General features: G+C 46.6%; 1 long non-coding RNA gene across 1 annotated transcript; it reads right to left on the bottom strand.

Moving 5' to 3' along the window:
* Positions 1-2,533: 2,533 nt before the first annotated feature.
* On the bottom strand, positions 2,534-16,079 carry LOC135300112 (uncharacterized). Its single transcript, XR_010361993.1, has 5 exons — positions 15,962-16,079; positions 5,557-5,690; positions 5,040-5,123; positions 3,406-3,688; positions 2,534-2,683 (listed from the first exon to the last, which is right to left on the bottom strand). It is a non-coding gene; the product is annotated as an uncharacterized LOC135300112 (long non-coding RNA).
* Between the last annotated feature and the right edge of the window lie 891 nt (positions 16,080-16,970).

Raw genomic sequence — 16,970 nt, 5'->3', positions numbered from 1 at the left:
GGGCAAGGGCTCAGGGGGGCAGGCTCCCTCTGCCCCATCAGCAGTGCTCACACCCCATGTGAGAGCAGCACAGCAGCTGAACAAGGCTCCTCCAGCCCCCAGAGATGGACAGCATTCCTCTGCAGCCCTGAGGAAGGTCCATCCCCCAGGAGCATCACTGGGCACACAGTCCTGTGTGTGCTTTTTGGTCAGCACACTGCAAGCACTGCCCTGTGCCCCACAGCAGAGCTCGTGGTGCTCTGGCAGCCCCCAGCACTCCACGGCCATGGCACATTTATCCTCATTTACAGAGTGTGCTGAGCAAAGCTCCACGGTGCCTTCCCCCAGCACCAACCAGTCCCCTCACAGCAACCCCTTTCTTCTTCAGTTCAAAGTGCTCTGGCACTTCATCTGGAAAATTCTTTAAATCTACATTACCTCTGCCTTATTTAATCTTTTCGGGAGCACTGACAACCAGTGCATGAAAAAAGGAGATTTTAAGCTGAAAAGAAAGCAGCCCCTGATCACTTCTTGGGGCTAAGTTACAAACTGAATTGGAAACTGGAAGGTGAAAAGAATATGTTGCCTTTTAAGTGTCACGTTTTTCTCTGCAAAAATGCCTTTTAACTGAGCTGTTGCAGAAGGCATAGAAATAGCATCAAGCCATGGCCTTAGATCTTGCTCTGTGCTTTGCTCCTAAACAGGTGCCTTTGGTGTCTGGCTTTGTTTTTTGCAGAAATAGGGGCTACCAGGCATTTACTTGGAATTTGGAAATCTCTCAGACTTGGGAAGATTTCTATCTCTGTGTTGAAGCACTGAGAGTCCCCACTGCTTACAAGACTTCATAGCACAAATCAGATCCATCCTCAGCATCAGCAGCACAGAGAGAGACCTGGACACTGCAAATGCCAGAAAGAAAAGCAAAGAGGAACTTGTAGACAGCACCAGTGCAGCTGAACACCATAAATCCCTATCTGTCACATCTGAAAGGTGCAAACCACAATGCCACTTGGAGATAACCTGGGTTTCAGCTGAGGTGCTGTACACTGTGTGTCTGAGGTGAAGGATGTGCAGCAACACGTGGTACAAACATTCCCTCCATGCTGCAGGACACAGGGCAGGCAGCACTTCCATGATCCTGGCTGATTCCCCACCAGCAGGATTATTTCAGGACACAGTCAGGGGAGGACACAGCCCAGAGCACATCACCTCTCCAGGTGGCACAGCTAATTATGGGTCAAAACACATCCAAGGTCACCACAGCCCCAAAGTGCCTTCCTGCATCAAAGCATCTATTTACCTAGGGTGGGAAAAACACCAGCTAGCCCATGGCACATCCCAGCTGGACTCTTCATACACTTCTCCTGGTGGATCTGCAGGTGCCCATGACAGAGAGGAGATGGGCAAAGGCACTGGGACAGGTACAAGTTCACTGCACGGGTCAAAGGAGGGAGAAGAAAGTCTGAAGCAGCACTCCAGGGCTTGTTTTTCTCTGTGTATCTCACAAATATGAGAATCTTCAACACCTTTGCTGCAGCTGCACCCACATCTGCACCAGGATCACATCCTGGGGGTCCCTCCTACGGGACCCCTTACATCAGCCACCCCTGTCCTCCTGTTTCTGAATTTAGCTCTGAAATACTTTTGTGTCTGACCCCTTTTCCTTTTTGTCCCACAGGAAACTCACCTGAGCTGAGACTGACCATTCTGATAGAACTTCAGCAGGAATTTTGCCCAACTAAGAAAAAGCCACAATTTCCCTACAGATGAGATAATTTCTGCTGTTTGTGAGCAAACAGGCTGTAGGACAGAATAAAACACTACTTAAACATCAGACAGGCTGACAAATGTTGATTAAAATGTCTCCTTTCATAATCAAATGGCAATATAAAGACATATTTTCTTATCTGTTAAGGAGCTTTCATAGCAGCCTAGGCCAGAAATGCTTTGATAGTGTACAGTATCCAGTGGTGTGAGTGCTCTTTGCACAAACAGGCATGAGCCTTTGTTGCAGGAAATCTTGTCTCAGTCTTCTTCTCTGACAGTGACTTGATTTAAGACAGCTGAATCCAGTTGTTTATGCACAGGCATCCAGTGCCATCAGGCATGGTCTTCAGAGTCTCTCTAGCCCCCAGGTGACACAAATGTCCCCAGCCCTTCTGGTGATCTGCTGGGCACCTTCAGGTGTTTGGCAAACTCCCAGTCTTGTCCAGAGCAGCAGATAACCAGTTCAGGGTGGTCAGATTGAACTCTCAATCCTCTGTGCATCAAGCTGCAGTTTGCAAGACTTGAAATACTTTTTCCTCCTCATTTTTTAAAACAGCCTGGGAGATCTGGGAATGGGATCTCCAGCAAGGCTCTTTCTTAAGCAGGCACCATCATATCCTTCCCTCATACACATCAAAGCAATCTAGAGGAAAGTTCTTTCCCAGAGCACTGATTAGAGGTTTACTGATCTCCCTTGGGATGCTGGAGAGCTCCCCATGTGTGTACCTCCCCTGCATGCTGTGAGACCACTGAGTATGAAAACAAAATACAAACAATAAGGAGCAAATTGCTTTTTATTTATACAACAAAGCTGCAGGCAAGCAGGGCAGAGGGAAAGGAAGCTCCTCCTCTGCCTGCTGGAGACCTCCCTGTGAGCATCAGGTAGAGCCTCAGCTCAGCAAGGCTTCATCAGCATCCAGCAGCTCCAGGGAAAGCACTGGTGGGTGGAAAGGGAAGAGGGGGAATCAGGGCTGGTTTTGCACCAGAGTCCTGTGGCTTGCACCCTACCAGCCTGAGCTTTACAAGTGATGGATGCATGTGCAAAATCTTGGGAGCGAATCCCACTCCTGCACAGATGCAGACAGCCAGGAGCTGGAAATGTGTCTGCTCCCAAAGCTGCAGCTGGAGGCAGTGCTGTGAGGGAGGGCTGGTTCCAGCAGGGCAGCCCCAGGACAAGCTCTGTGCAGACAGCTCTGACTCACCCAGCTCTGTCCTGGAGCAGGAGGAAGGGTGAGCCTGCACAACCCCACAAGGATGATGTGTGTTCCCCACAGCAGCAGCTGTGCAGGGATGTGAGCCAGGGGAGATGGAAAACTGCTCACTGCTTGCCCTGCTTTCCATCCCATCTCTTGCACAGACAGGACAAACAGGAGAAGTCCTGCTTAATTCTTGACCTACAGGCCAGGACACTGCAGGAGGTGCTGGCAGGCAGCAGACCAAGACCAAAAGACTGATGACAGAAAAAAGAGGCAAAGCAGGGAGCTGGACATGGATCCCCTGGGGTAATTCGCCCACCTGGCAGGGTCTCCTCTCTAAGGAAAAGCACTCCAGTTAAACACCTATTTCTCCAATGTTTATGCACGCCTGAGTGTGCCAATGCCTCCCATCACTGCCAGGGCCTCCCCCTCTCCCAAAGCACCCCAAATGTGCAATTCATACCTGGAGCTGCCCGAGGCAGGACGGGCTTGGCTCTGATGCTGAGCAGACAGGTGAGCGCTGATGGTACCGCAGCTCCTCCAGGGGAATGATTACCTGATTTATCTCCAGCCAAATCCTCCCTGATGTAAATTGTAGAAGCTCTCTTGGCAGGAAGCCCCATCCCCTTATATAAGCTGAAATATTGCCCTTTGAGATTTATCCATTACTGCCAGACTGCTGAGCCGTCTGTCTTCAGCAAGGGCCCCAGAAGAGGAGAGGATGGTTGTGTTCATACTGGTTTTGTCTGTGCAAGGTAAATATTATTGCTCATTTTCCCCTGCAGCAGAGATCCCAGTGTCACCTGGGCAAAAATTCCTCCTCTCTGCTGTGCCAGGACACTGGCTGAAATAGCAGGAACTCAATTTAACCTTGTAAATATCTTTCACATTTAAATGCTTGATCTTGGGGGAGAGGGAAGTCTCTTTTGGAGGTCTGAAATTTATACATATGCACAGAGAAAAATATTTCTGAAGAAAAAATCCAAGCAGCAAATCACTGTGCATATGGGAATGGGTATTGAGTAAACTGCAATCCCATTCCCCTTCAATCCTTCATCCCTTCCTTCCCACCCACAAAGGTACACAACCACACATGTACACCCCAACACCTCAGGTCCCTACCAGAGCCAAGCACACCCCTGACCCCTGCCTGACTGCTCTCCCACACAGCCAGCACCTCTCCAGTCATTTGTGCCCCAGTTTCCAGGAGCGATCTGGTCTCCATCCCCACAGCAATTACACTGCACAGTTGTGTTTGGAGAGCTGCATGTTTAAACCCCCTGAGGGCTGACAGGCCCAGGGAAGGAAGGCAGCTCTTCCCTCTGCAAAGCTCTGATCAGGCCAAGGTTCTGCCTGACAGACCTGGAGGGGCTGATGGGGTCTGCTGAGGTTTGAAATACTCATTACACAACTGCAGGCTGCAGAGGAGAGCAACCCTGGTGCCCAAAGTGTAAACCTATAGATAGGGACAGGTAGCCTGGAATTACACTGCCTGAGACATGGCTTCCCTCATTTAATGTCACTTAGGATGCCACATGAACTTCGAGCCACTTCCTTGCACTGGGGTTTAATAGGTGCCCTGTGGCTGCTCATTCCTGAAGCCACTGTTGAGCTCTGGCATGAGGGGAGCTCCTGCAGAGAGGTTTCTGGGCAGAGTTGGGTCAGGTCTTCCCAACTTGGTGACAATTCACAGCCCAGAGTAGGAGCATCCACTGGGGGCTATTGTCCTGGAAAGGACACCTCTTCCCTTTCTATCTCCACATCCCAGTCTCAGATATCTTTCATCTCATCCTGCCCAACCCACCACTTTAAACTCTTTCCCCTCTGCCATTCCCACAGCACTGAGGCAAACCACTGCTTCTCCAAGGGGAAGCCAGCTTGGATGCAATTTTCCCTAGCTGCAAGGGCAGCAGGGAAGTGAACTGCTGGCTGTCACTGCACGACTTGCTGTGCCCCTTTCTGCTGCATCCTCTAGTTGACTCCTGTCTGGCAGACCCCTTTGCCACCTGGCTGCAGGGAAGAGCCTCATATGAACCCCCAAAAAGCAGGACTGACACCTGAAGTGTGAGACCCTGGACTAGGCAAACCCCAACTTACAGTAAGACAGCTCCCCTTCCCCTTCAGCGTGCTGTCGTGTTTCTCAAGGGCTGGGGACCATTGTTAGAGAACAAAGCAGCATTTCTATAAAAGAGGAGAGCACAGTTAATAAGTTCACTAACTGAGAAAAACAGCCTTTTAATATCTCTCTTTGTGACTCATAGTGTGAGAGCCAGCTGTTACTACTGGAGAGAAATTCCTTGCTGATTAGTCTTTTAAAGGGCTTCCCAGATAATTAAATAATGATTTCTCTCCCCATTCATTCTAAGTGACAGGAGAGCCTGGCAAACCCACTAAGCATGGAAGGGCAGCATGTTTTCCCAAGCCTTATAGGAGCTTAGCTATTCTGCAGCTAATCCGGTGCTTAAACCCAGCCGCAGATCCCGCACCGAGGGACAGGCTGTGCCACCTTCCCGGGGCTCCAGGGCTGACCTGGGACAGGCTGAAATCCTGAAAATAGGCTTTAGGCAGGGCTTTGTTTTTAAACATGAAATTACAATAGGAAGGATGGTCTCACCTGAGCAGATAAATCAACTTTTCTTCGCCTCTGCTCCCGGAGAAATCAGCTTTGCCTGGGGTTTGCACAAGCTCAGCATGGTGAAGGTGAATTAATCCCTCTCTGTCCTTCCTGGGCTGTGCTCAGAGCCAACACTGGAAAGAATGAGTGACCAGTACTCAGGAGGTTATTTGGGTTTTTTTCTGGGGTGATCTGGAGTCCAGCACATCCACTGCATTTCCAAGTCACAGCACGAATGGCAGTGATTTGCTCAGGCAGGAATTTCAGCCAAGAAATCGCATGGCCTCTCTGGGTACAGCTCCACTGCTCTGATGGAGTTATCCTGGATTTCCACCAAACCTAAAATGTGAACAACAACCTGTGTGCTCTCCAGGTGAAACCAGGTGTAATCAGGAATATCCAGTCCATGCAGGCATGTCTACACCTGAATAACTGCATTCTCACTCATTTTCATGTATTTGGCTTTCAGAGAGGGTCCTTGCCTCATACCTTTCTAAACCGGGGGAAATTTCAGGATTCAATAACCTCTGGGAAAAATTAACGTCAAAAATTAGGGTCACCACCAACAGAAAAAAAAGACATAGCACATATTTTACCAAAGATCAAAACTGGCTTGTAGCTTCAGTTGTGCTGAAACATTTTTTCCAGTGAGCAGATGCTTTTATTTAATTGAAAACCAATGAGAAATATCATCTGAGACAGAAAAACATTGACCAACCATATAAATATGTGAAAATGAGCTTGTGCGTTTTGCCCATTCCTAATTGAGAATCTGTTCTCGTGGTTAATTGAGAATCTGTTTAGGGGCAAGACTGGGGTGGGATAGATAGAAGGAAGAAATATTTAAGAAGCAAGTGTTCTATCAGTAACATATTGTAATGAGAATCTAGCAAAAAAAATTAATTTTATTTTTTTAACTAAGATCCATCTGGACACTTGGCAAGGAAAAAAATGCAGCATTAGCAAAAGAGATTTTTGAAGAAGATGTTCCAACCTAAATGCAACCCACAAGAGATGTTCAGGCACTTGGAAATGTTATGGATTTGTAATGTCCTCACAGAACCTGTTGTTAACCATTGAATTGGCAGGTAAACTGAGGCAGAAGGTGGTTAAGTAATACAAAACCTGTCAGAGGATGAAGTGCTTCCTCCTCTCTTGCTCCAGCCCCCAAGGAAACATCACCCAGCCATAATGAAACCCCGAGATGGAGTGAACTCTCTGCTGAGAGGCGATTTTGGATGAACTGCTCCCCAGCTTGCAGCCATGAAGGCAATGGGCACTGCAAAACTTTCCGTGGCAGCCTGGCTGGGGGAGGATTCTCCTAGGAAAACTTGCATTTAAATGACATTGAGCACTTAGCCTGACAAAAGGCAGGAAACCGAAAGCTGTGTGACACTCTGTCTTTAACTTACATTTTTATGCCTTTTATTCCTTTCTTCCCCAGCAGTGCAAATCAAGGACAGGGGGTCAAACTGAATCCCTCAGGATTCCCTGGGTTCAGTGATCGTCTACCAGAGATGTTTGGTGGCCTGTATCATCAGACTAAGCAACTTTTCCTGGCAATAGGAAACTTAGGCATGATTTTTAATTCACAGTGCAGAAGAGCTCCATGGCCACCCTTGTTCCAGGGGAGCCAGAGCTCCCAGCAGCCTGGGTCCCAATCCCTTGACCCTGGAGGGAAGGTTAGTGAGACAGAGGTGCTGGGAGACAGGAAGAAACAGGGGTGCTTTGTAAACTGATAATGCTCCCTTTGATCTGAAAAGAGTGAAGGAAGGCAGAACCTTTTTTAGATAAGCCATGGAAAGGGAGCAGCCCAGAGCATGAGGGCTGAGCTTCAGCAGAGGCTGGAAGAAAAATGGACCTCTTGCTAAAAGATAAATGCTTCAAAACCCCAAAGCTGAGCTTTCTGGGCAAGAGATATCCTTTTTACTATCATCTTTAATTCAACAAATTCTGGTTTTCACATCTGTTGAAACTATTAAAAAAATTCTAAAAACCCTCAGCAAAACTAGCCTGAATCCAGGGAGTCCTAGGCATTGAGAAGTACAAACTTATGGTCAAAATGCTACCACTCCCAATTCCTTTTTATTAGCTGAGTCCTTAGGAAAAAATTACTTTTAAAACATTATTACATGATTTGCCACGTGAAAGGTCCCTGTTGTTTTGTCTCATTATTCTGCTCCTCTGCAAAGGCAGCCACAGACCTTCCTCCCTAATGGATCAGGAGGGAACCAAACCCTGCTGGTGGGTTTGTTGGACAGCAGAACCAGCAGTGGGTGCAACAACCAACATCTGGGAACTAAGGCTGGCTCTCTGCTCTTTGCATTGCTTTTTTCAAGAGAGTCTCTGGGTGAATAATTATCTTAGGGTGAATCTTGGCCTTCCCAGTCTCCACAGTCACTTATGAACTGCACTGGGAAGGGGGCTTGGTGCCGCAGTGAAGCTGTTCATGTTTTCAGAGGGAGCTGCACATCAGATAACTCTCCTGTTTACCCACCACAGCCCTGGCATCCACCACAGCCCTGGCATCGTGGCTGGCACTGGAAGACTGATTTTTTTAATGCCTTCAACTGCTGGTAGCAAGTCCCTGGCAATCTCAGCTGGTAACATATTGATAAAGCAATGAAACACCGGATGCAAGGAGCAGCATCTGTTTCAGCCTGGGGATCTGGGGTGGGTAGAGGTTCGATTTTGTCTTTTTTAACTATTAGGAAAACATGATAATCAAATCTCTCTGCCACTCTTAATTAGCAAGGGGGAAAGCAGTACAAAGAATAATTAGCAGAGGCAACTTTCCTTCAATATGAGGCCACAGCCAGCCACCCCAGGCGATCCAAACACATCGAATCGTGCAGGGGCATTCAAAGTCAGCTACAAAAGCAGAGGAACTCCCCTACATGCTAACATTACTGCCCTCCTTATATTGCACTATAAAACCGGGGTGTCAAAAAGGCTAGAGATTTTACACTTAGTGTCAGTGGTTTATAGTCATTAGACTAATTATGTTGGTGTTTTTACCACCTTTATTCTACTAATTGGTCTAAAAGCCAAACAGGGACATCATTACTTTACACAAACAAGCAATTATTGGGCCATAAACACACCCTGGTTTGTGTTCCCTGGGTGAGGAGGGAGCTCCTAATGCTCTCTCTGTGGTGTCTGCCACAATAACAGGCATTGCTGATGCACTTGACTTTAGCTCTGCTGACAAAGAGGCCTCAAAGCTGCTGATGCACAAGAGAAACTGGGTATTTGTTACCTCCCTACGAGCAGATTAAGGAAAATGGCATCACTCCAGGTTCAGCCCATGCATTGCTCTTCGTGCCAGCACAGCTCGACTTCATTTTTGGTTGGGTTTTGTTGTGTATTTGCTCTTCTAGGAAGGGACAGCTTAGTTTGAGACACCCATGAGAAATGTTGTATTTCAAAGAAATTCGGTCTCCTTGCAGACTACTGGGTGGAACATTAGCCATGACATTCCAAGACTTGTCATTGCCTCCTTGAGTTCTGCAAAACACATCTGCTTTTCCCGAAAGGGCAGCATCCTCCCAGGTTACACACCCCGGCAGTCCTTCCCCAGTTATTGCTCTCCCACTTGGGCTGTTTCACTAAATGCTCCCAAAGAACAGCGACTGCTCCTCATTGCTCCTTGCATTCCTGGGAAGGCCATTCCTGCTGGTACAGCGTTTTGCTTGAAGGCTCTGTGCACTTCACACATGCAAGCACAGAGTGCACTTGAAATTGCACTTATTGGAGAGCAAGCATTTGTAGGTAGTCAGAAGAGCTGGGTTATGTGTCACCTGGCAGCAGCAGTGCCAGGGCTGAGACCTGGGCTCTTCATCACCCACAGCAAAGATTTCAATGCCATAATCCCTCACAGAAACCCTAGCACACCTACCTCCAGTGACTGTGTGTGCAAGGGGTGCTTCAGAAAGGTATGGGAGGGGAAAAAAAACAAACAAACAAACAAAAAAAGATAAATCCTCCTCATTATTACCACACTGGCAATATAAAAGTGATTTAATATGAATATAATGGTCTAATACTTTATTTTATTTTACCACCATACAGATAGCTCCTCTTCAGATGAGATTGTAAACTGAATTTATCTTTGAGTAGAACGAATGTTGGCTGTTCATTGTCTTTAAGAAGCCATAGTGATTTTCTGTAAGCGCTAAGATATCAGGAAAAGATTAGGGCATTTGGAAGAAGGAGGTTTATCTCAGGCAAAGTAGGGAATGACTTTGCATCATCCAAAATTCCTTCCCCAATGTCCCCTGGGTGTGATAGTCCTCATCACTGATTCCAATGTGTTTCAACAAATTGAAAGGCAGCATTGTCATGAACCATTAAATAATACATGTGTTTCCTACAAGGGTGATCTACTTTTAAATGTTTTTTTGAAGCAGGCTGTATGGTTAGTCTGAATTCAGATGGTGGAAACCTCAGTGTTTCACCTTAATAAATTGCTTTAGACTGAGGTCCTTTTAGGTTGCTGAAGAGCTTTGAAATCCTTGTGTCCTTACCATGTCACTGTTTTTCTAAGCTCTTTCCCTAAAGACTTCATCTAGTATTCTCACTTCAAAACTGATGACACAAAATGGTCCATTAGAATTAAATACATATGAAGAAAAAGTCAAATGCTCAGTGTTTCACAAATGTTTTCTGCAGCAGGACTCTGGCTGCTGTATTTACTGAACACATCCGATTTTTTACTCTACAGTTTCTTAAACAAGCCAAGTTTTTGTTTTATGTTCCATAAATACATTTACATTGGGCTATAATGGTTAATTTTAAGCTCTCTCTCAAATGTTTCTAAGGGTCTCTGTAATATCCAACAGAGCTGGCTCCCCTCCTTTGGAAATAAGAAACTGCAGCTTCAGTGAGAAACACTATCTGAACAATGTCTTCTTTAAACAGCCCCCAGAAGCACTGCATTTCCAACTCTAAGGGGAATTTGCATGTGTTTCAGCATCAAAGGCTGATATGACCCTATCACCTAGGGACTGTCATGTTATCTAAGTGCCGGCATATCAGGAGCACGATAACATTGTGTGGCTCACAGCTGCTGCAGAAACGACATATTTTCTGAATTAACCTAGGCTCGGATTTATATAAACTATCCCTGATAACATCTGCCCAGGACTCTCCTTTGAAAATGAGCAGAGACGCTGCCGGGGCGAGCTCCCTTCTGCGGACAAAAACCCAAACCAAGCTGGAAAAGCCACGCTCGGATCCGCGACGCTCACCCCAAGAAAAAAAAAAAAAAGTGGCGGAAAAAAAAAAATGTGTTTAGGTAGAACAATGAAGATGTCAAGTGGCTTCTCGGGAGCGAGCCGCCGTGTCTTGTCATGCTTGGACATGAACGGGGAAAAAAATGTCTTTATTACCCGGCGCGGTAACCCCGCAGCGCGCCGCCGGCTTGATCCTATAACTTTCCCATTAGAAGAGGGCGCCCGCAATCCTAATGAGGCACAATAAGTAGATTATGGGAGTGCTTTTGTTTTGCTAAACAGCCGCTTTTTCTGGCGGGGGTCTCACAAAGGTGTGCGGGGCCCCGGTGCGGGGCCGAGCCGTGCCGTGCCGGGCCGGGCGAAGGCGCGGGGATGGGGCTGGCCGGTCCCGGGGCTCTGCCCATTGTATCTGGGCTATAAAGCTGTCAGAGCAGCCCGATTGAATGTTCCCTCGCTCCTAGCCCGGCGCTTCCTCCCCTCTCAGCAGAGAGCTAAGCCCCGGGATCTTTTGTTTTCATGAGAAACCGCTGGCATCTCACATTTATAAGGAGTTTTAAAGCTCTGCTATGAAAAATAGCTCTGTCTTAAAAAAATACAGGGGATTTTCTTGTTGTTGTTGTTGTTGGGTTTCTTTTAATTGCATGCAAACCATGCAGTCCTCTGAGAAGTTATTTTTACGGAGAGATCAGTGGTTGTTTAGGATGCGAAGGAGAGCACAGCTTTTCACCAGGCTGCAATCTTTCCACCTTGCATATTCATTTCGATGACTAGAGAAGGAGACTGCTCCAGGGGAAAAATAGCAGGGATGGATTCCTGCCTCTGTGAAGGGCCTGGATCTGCTGGAAAGATAAGAGGGAATAGCAAGGGGGCCCTCCACCCCTGTAATAGGTTTCTTAGCTGTGTTCCTGTAACTATTCACATGCTGGATGGATGTGGAAAAGGTATTAGAAGTGTGTAAAAGGTGATAGGAATGATCAAACAAGCCTGTAGGCTGAGGTGCAATGTGCAACATTGCATTCTCATTTTCTGTTGGTTTTAATTAGGCCACCCAACCTTTGAAAATTGAGGTTGAGGAGTTACAGGTCACATGAGGACCCTGTAGCATGGCTGCTGATCTGCAAGCAGAAAGACTGCACAGCCAAGCAGGAAGTTTCATCACAGCCTGCTCAGATGTTGCTTGTCATCACTCTGGTCAAACTGGAGATTTATGGAGAAGAGCCTCTCCTACTCTGCTTTGGTCTCTCCTTGTGACTCTGACAACAGAGAAAGAAGAAATATAAATTTTGTGAAAGCAAGTAAAAGTAACTGGGGTTTGAGATCACTGGGAAGCTCTGTTTTGTGTTATAAAGAACTCTTGTTGCACCTTCAAGGGGCAAAATTGCCTGGTGTCCTGACCTACCTGTCCACAGGGACAGGCTCTGCAAATCCTCATTTCACCAGCAAAGCACATGAGTGCCTGGACACAAAGTGTGGGCAAAGATCTTCACGAACTAAAAGTAAACGTTCATGCATTGAACTCTTCTGATGGATCTGGAAATACTTGCTGAGGAGTTTCCCTGACAGTCCTTGGTCTGGAACTGTATCTTAAATTATTCAGTGGATACTCCTGTGGAATTTAATTGAAAATCTGATGTTTGTAATCCTCCAGAACCATTGCAAGGGTTTCTACTGAACAGAGAATGCAAGAAAGAGAGGAGGCTATTCAGTTTGTCACTGCAGGCTCCTTCTTGAGTGTGATTAACACCATCTTAATGATGGCATTAACCCATCATGGATTGAGATCCCACTATGTGAACCTATATACCAGGGCAGATGGATGTCAGAAAGCCATTTTTTCCCCCAGAAGGGCTCACCTAAGGCACCAATAGTCACACATGAACAATGCCACCCCCACGAACAGATATTTTTGTATCTCATAATCCAGGAAAGACTCAGTTAATTGGTCACATCACTCAGCACTTGAATCAACTGCTGGGCTCATCTCAGTCAGCTGAAATAAAGCACAGCATAAATTTGATGAAACTGATTAAAGTTGTACCAAAAATAGCACTGATTAAAGTTGTACCAAAAATAACACAGGGAAAGATGATTTTGGATGTCAGATATTTTGAACTTCCCCTGTATTAGAAAAACAAAACAACAACCAAACAAACAAACCCCAAAGCAATAATTTCAAACCTTATCCAAGCAGCTGGAAATGTTTTTATGGACACTTGAGACATGTTACAGGTGAGTTGTTGGGACCTAGCAGTCTTGGTTTGTACCCAAGCATTAACCACTGCCTGAAGAAGCCCTTCTAGAGGAATCTTATCCTTAGATTGTATTAGTGCATTTTGAAGGGTTATCCCAAAAATTTTGTCTTTGGTCTCCCTAATGCCCCATTGGTTTTACCTTTCTTTCTTCCCCACCACTGCCTACTCCTTGCTCTGCACTGCCAAAGGGCTCAGGGAGCTGCCTCTTCCCAGAGCTTGGATGAGGACTCTTCTCACAGCCATGGCAAAGCCTCTGCACCCTTGAAAAGACATTGCAGGGTGTCACACTACACGCTCTGTCACATTCTTAAAACCGCTGTTCTCATGGGATCCAAAAAAACCAGCACACCCTGACTTCTGAGAAAACTGGGAAGAGACCTCCAGCCCCGGGCTGTGGGATAGGTTGGAGTAGGGTGCCCAAAACCCCAACAGTACCAAAGGCAGCTACATTACCCCACTCCAAGGTCTGCCCATCCTTCAGAACCCCCTCCTAAGAGTCCACCCTGGACCCCAGGGCACAGCAACAGTTGGTGGGAAGCAGCTGGGGATGTTGCAGCACCAGAACTTTCCAACACACAAAGTACAGCCTCGGGCTAGCCAGTCCTGGATTTCTCCATGGAGCATCTAGGGATGTGCTTAGATAAAAGATATTGTTGAGAAAAATCTTGCTTTCCAACCGTTTTTACTCTTGGCAATGGGTGGGCCACTGGAAAAAGGACAGTTAGAAAACAAAACTGAATCTGTATTGTTGGCCAGGGCAGAAAACGATTGTCCAAAATAAAGCATAAAACTTGTTAACAAGCAAAGCACACTATTGGATTCAATGGCAACAGGAGTAGGCAAAAAAATATGAAAACCTTCTCCCGGCACTCTGAATACAGCCCTTATGAACTAAAATATTTCAAAAATGTTGTTTTATTTCTTGTCCCCCACCCTCACTTTTTTTAAGAGCTTGGTTTTATTTTTAGCAGCAATCCTGTTTGGTTTTGTTGTTGTTGTTGTTGTTTTGTTTTTTTCAGATATTTTCCTGTAAATAATAATTGGTTCTTTTGTGGCAGCATTTCCACATTGGCAGGGGTGTGTAGGGCTTTCTTGGAGGTGGCAAGAAAAAAGGGAGTGATTTGTTTCAATGGGTTATTGTTGAGTGAATGCAAATATCTGCAGCCACTGGAGCAAATAGGAGCAGGGGATTAGGTGCAGGAAGCTGGCTGAGTGGCATAGGCCATCTGTCCCGGGCCTGAGAAAAGAGGAATCTCGTTTGCAGTGTATGTTAATTAGTTAGATGATTGGCTCAGCTGTCACCTTTGCAGAGTGAAAGCACACAAGCACAATTAAATTCATGTCCATGTATGTTTATCAAAGCACATGTTTTTAGACAGCTTTGGTTTTTAGGTGTAATTTTGTCTTCTCAGGCACCAAGAGGATTCTTTGCTATTGTGCCCACAAATGAAGGGGACAAAAAAAGGAAGAAGAAAAAAAAAGAAAAAAGAAGAAAGAAAATACCTTAATTAAAACATGATCTGGATTGTTTGCTGAAGCGTTTCTGGCCGCATTCTTTAATGCACTTGAAATTACCCATTTGCATCAATAGGCGTTAGCTGAATTTATTTCTATTCAAATGTATTCCCTTGATGTTTCTGCAGAAGGTGGTAGGTTTGGAAATACATGTATGGCAAGTTTGGGCTCCTACGGTGCCCCCATTCAAACACAATGTCAATATCCTACACTTAAAAGGGACCCGTTAGTTAAAGTAAAACGCTCCAGTTCGGGGTGGGTTTGGTTTCGTTGTCATTACATTGACATCTCCAACTCAGCATCCCCAGTAACTCTCCTTGGGAAGAAGTTGTCTACTTGCAAGCCCCAGGGAGTTATTTCCCATGGTGTCATTTCAATTATTTTTGATTTATTTGTTTACTGTGTTCCAGTCCTTGTCAATGCACAATGGGCCACGTCTCCCCCTCCACGGGCACGCAGGGCCCTGCCTGCAGGGTTTTGGGATACTGGAGGAGCCAGGGAACATCTGCCCAAGTGCCACTTGTGCACTCCAGGGGCTTGTGCAGAGCAGGCAGGCAAGGGGACAGGCAGGGCTTGGGCAAGGGATCCTCCCTGGCCAGGACACTGACGTTGACCTTCACACAGAGGCATGAAAAAGCTGCAGAGGCTCTTGGCTCCAGGATGGAGGAGCAGTCATGGAGATGCTCTGCTGAGGCTGCTTTGCAGCAATGGAAGAGCTTTTCCCTCACTGATCTTGGAGGAGAAATCTGTCACTCATCCCACTTGGCTTAGGCAAGTCCTGGGGAGAGGAGCAGCCTCAAAAGGCTCCAGCCCAGTGCCATGAAACTGTTCACAGACCCAGCTCTCTGGAGAAAAAAGCCCCTGTCCTTCCCATTTTCTGGCAGGGTCTGGCCATGGTTTCTCAGGCTGCAAAACCAGGCAAGGGCATTTCTTTATGCCCTGGAGAGATTCTGTGCCTCTCGTTTGCCTGTGTCTTCCTGTAGGGATTCCCCACAAGCCAGCACTGGATTCACAAGGCAGGGTGGGAAAATAAATCGCCAAGGACTCCCTTTATTGCAAAACCCAAGAGCAAATTCATTCAGAGTTTCAGTGGCCAGAAACAGAGGGGGAAAAGTTTATAAAAAAAGACAGCTCCTGGTTGTGAGCTATGTAAGAGGAATACACATCTGCATTCCAAGGACTCACATACTCTTTAGGAATGAGGAGGAGCAGGGGCATGAGGGTATCAGCATGGTGATGGGGCTGTTTTCCAGCTGATGGGCCAGTTTATAACCCAGCATGTTTGAATGTTCACCTCTGCAGGGGTAAGACATCCTCTGTGTGCATACAATTTGATATAACATGCAGCAAAATCCATGAGAACATAAGCAACAATTTCTTTTTCTGTTAGGTAGTGCCCTTTACCTGCTGAGTTTTCCCTTCCTTCCTTCCTTCCTTCCTTCCTTCCTTCCTTCCTTCCTTCCTTCCTTCCTTCCTTCCTTCCTTCCTTCCTTCCTTCCTTCCTTCCTTCCTTCCTTCCTTCCTTCCTTCCTTCCTTCCTTCCTTCCTTCCTTCCTTCCTTCCTTCCTTCCTTCCTTCCTTCCTTCCTTCCTTCCTTCCTTCCTTCCTTCCTTCCTTCCTTCCTTCCTTCCTTCCTTCCTTCCTTCCTTCCTTCCTTCCTTCCTTCCTTCCTTCCTTCCTTCCTCCCTCCCTCCCTCCCTCCCTCCCTCCCTCCCTCCCTCCCTCCCTCCGGCACCTTGCTGGAAAGGTGAAAGCTGGGTTGAGTGCAACCACTCACAGGAACGCCAAATCCTGTGAGAGGAGAGACAAGCAATGTCACCAACATGTCCTTTACTGGGTGTCAGGCTGTTTTGAAGATTGTTCAGCCCTCAGAGTGAATTGATCCCACAGCACATTCAGCCATACTGCTCTGTGTGATTCATGGGTCCTGGCCAGCTCTATTTCCTAATACCCTTCACAGGCACCCCCTTACAGGTTCTGTGTAAATGCGTTTTATTCCTTTTTAAGACAAAGCACTATATCAGCTATATTTATAGAGGATCAGCAGATGGCCAGCAAGCTGGGGGAAAAATTGTATTTGTCAGGCTTATAAATCTGAAAGGGGAGTTTCAGCAGAACCTCACAGCACTTGACACAATTAATTTTTGGAATGGGATTTTTCCCTGAAAAATTATCCCAGGCCTTCAGTGCATGGGGGTGCATGGAATTATGTGGGTGCCCTAACAGCAGCATCCAAGTGCTCCTGGTGTGTCCTTAGAGTTCCAAGGGAGGAAGAGTGCTGCTGTACTGACAAAATAGAGGGAAGAAAAACTGGGCTGCTCATGTGCTGAGAACCCCACAGCAGAAAGGGGAACTGAATTTGGGTTCAGGGTGTGACAAGAGACATGGGATGAGCACAGCCCTTCCCATTCAC

The sequence above is a fragment of the Passer domesticus genome, chromosome 4 (genome assembly GCF_036417665.1).
Source record: "Passer domesticus isolate bPasDom1 chromosome 4, bPasDom1.hap1, whole genome shotgun sequence".
NCBI classification, from domain to species: domain Eukaryota; kingdom Metazoa; phylum Chordata; class Aves; order Passeriformes; family Passeridae; genus Passer; species Passer domesticus.
The sequence above is the reverse complement of the archived record's forward strand: the minus strand, read 5'-3'. Positions and strand labels throughout refer to the sequence as shown.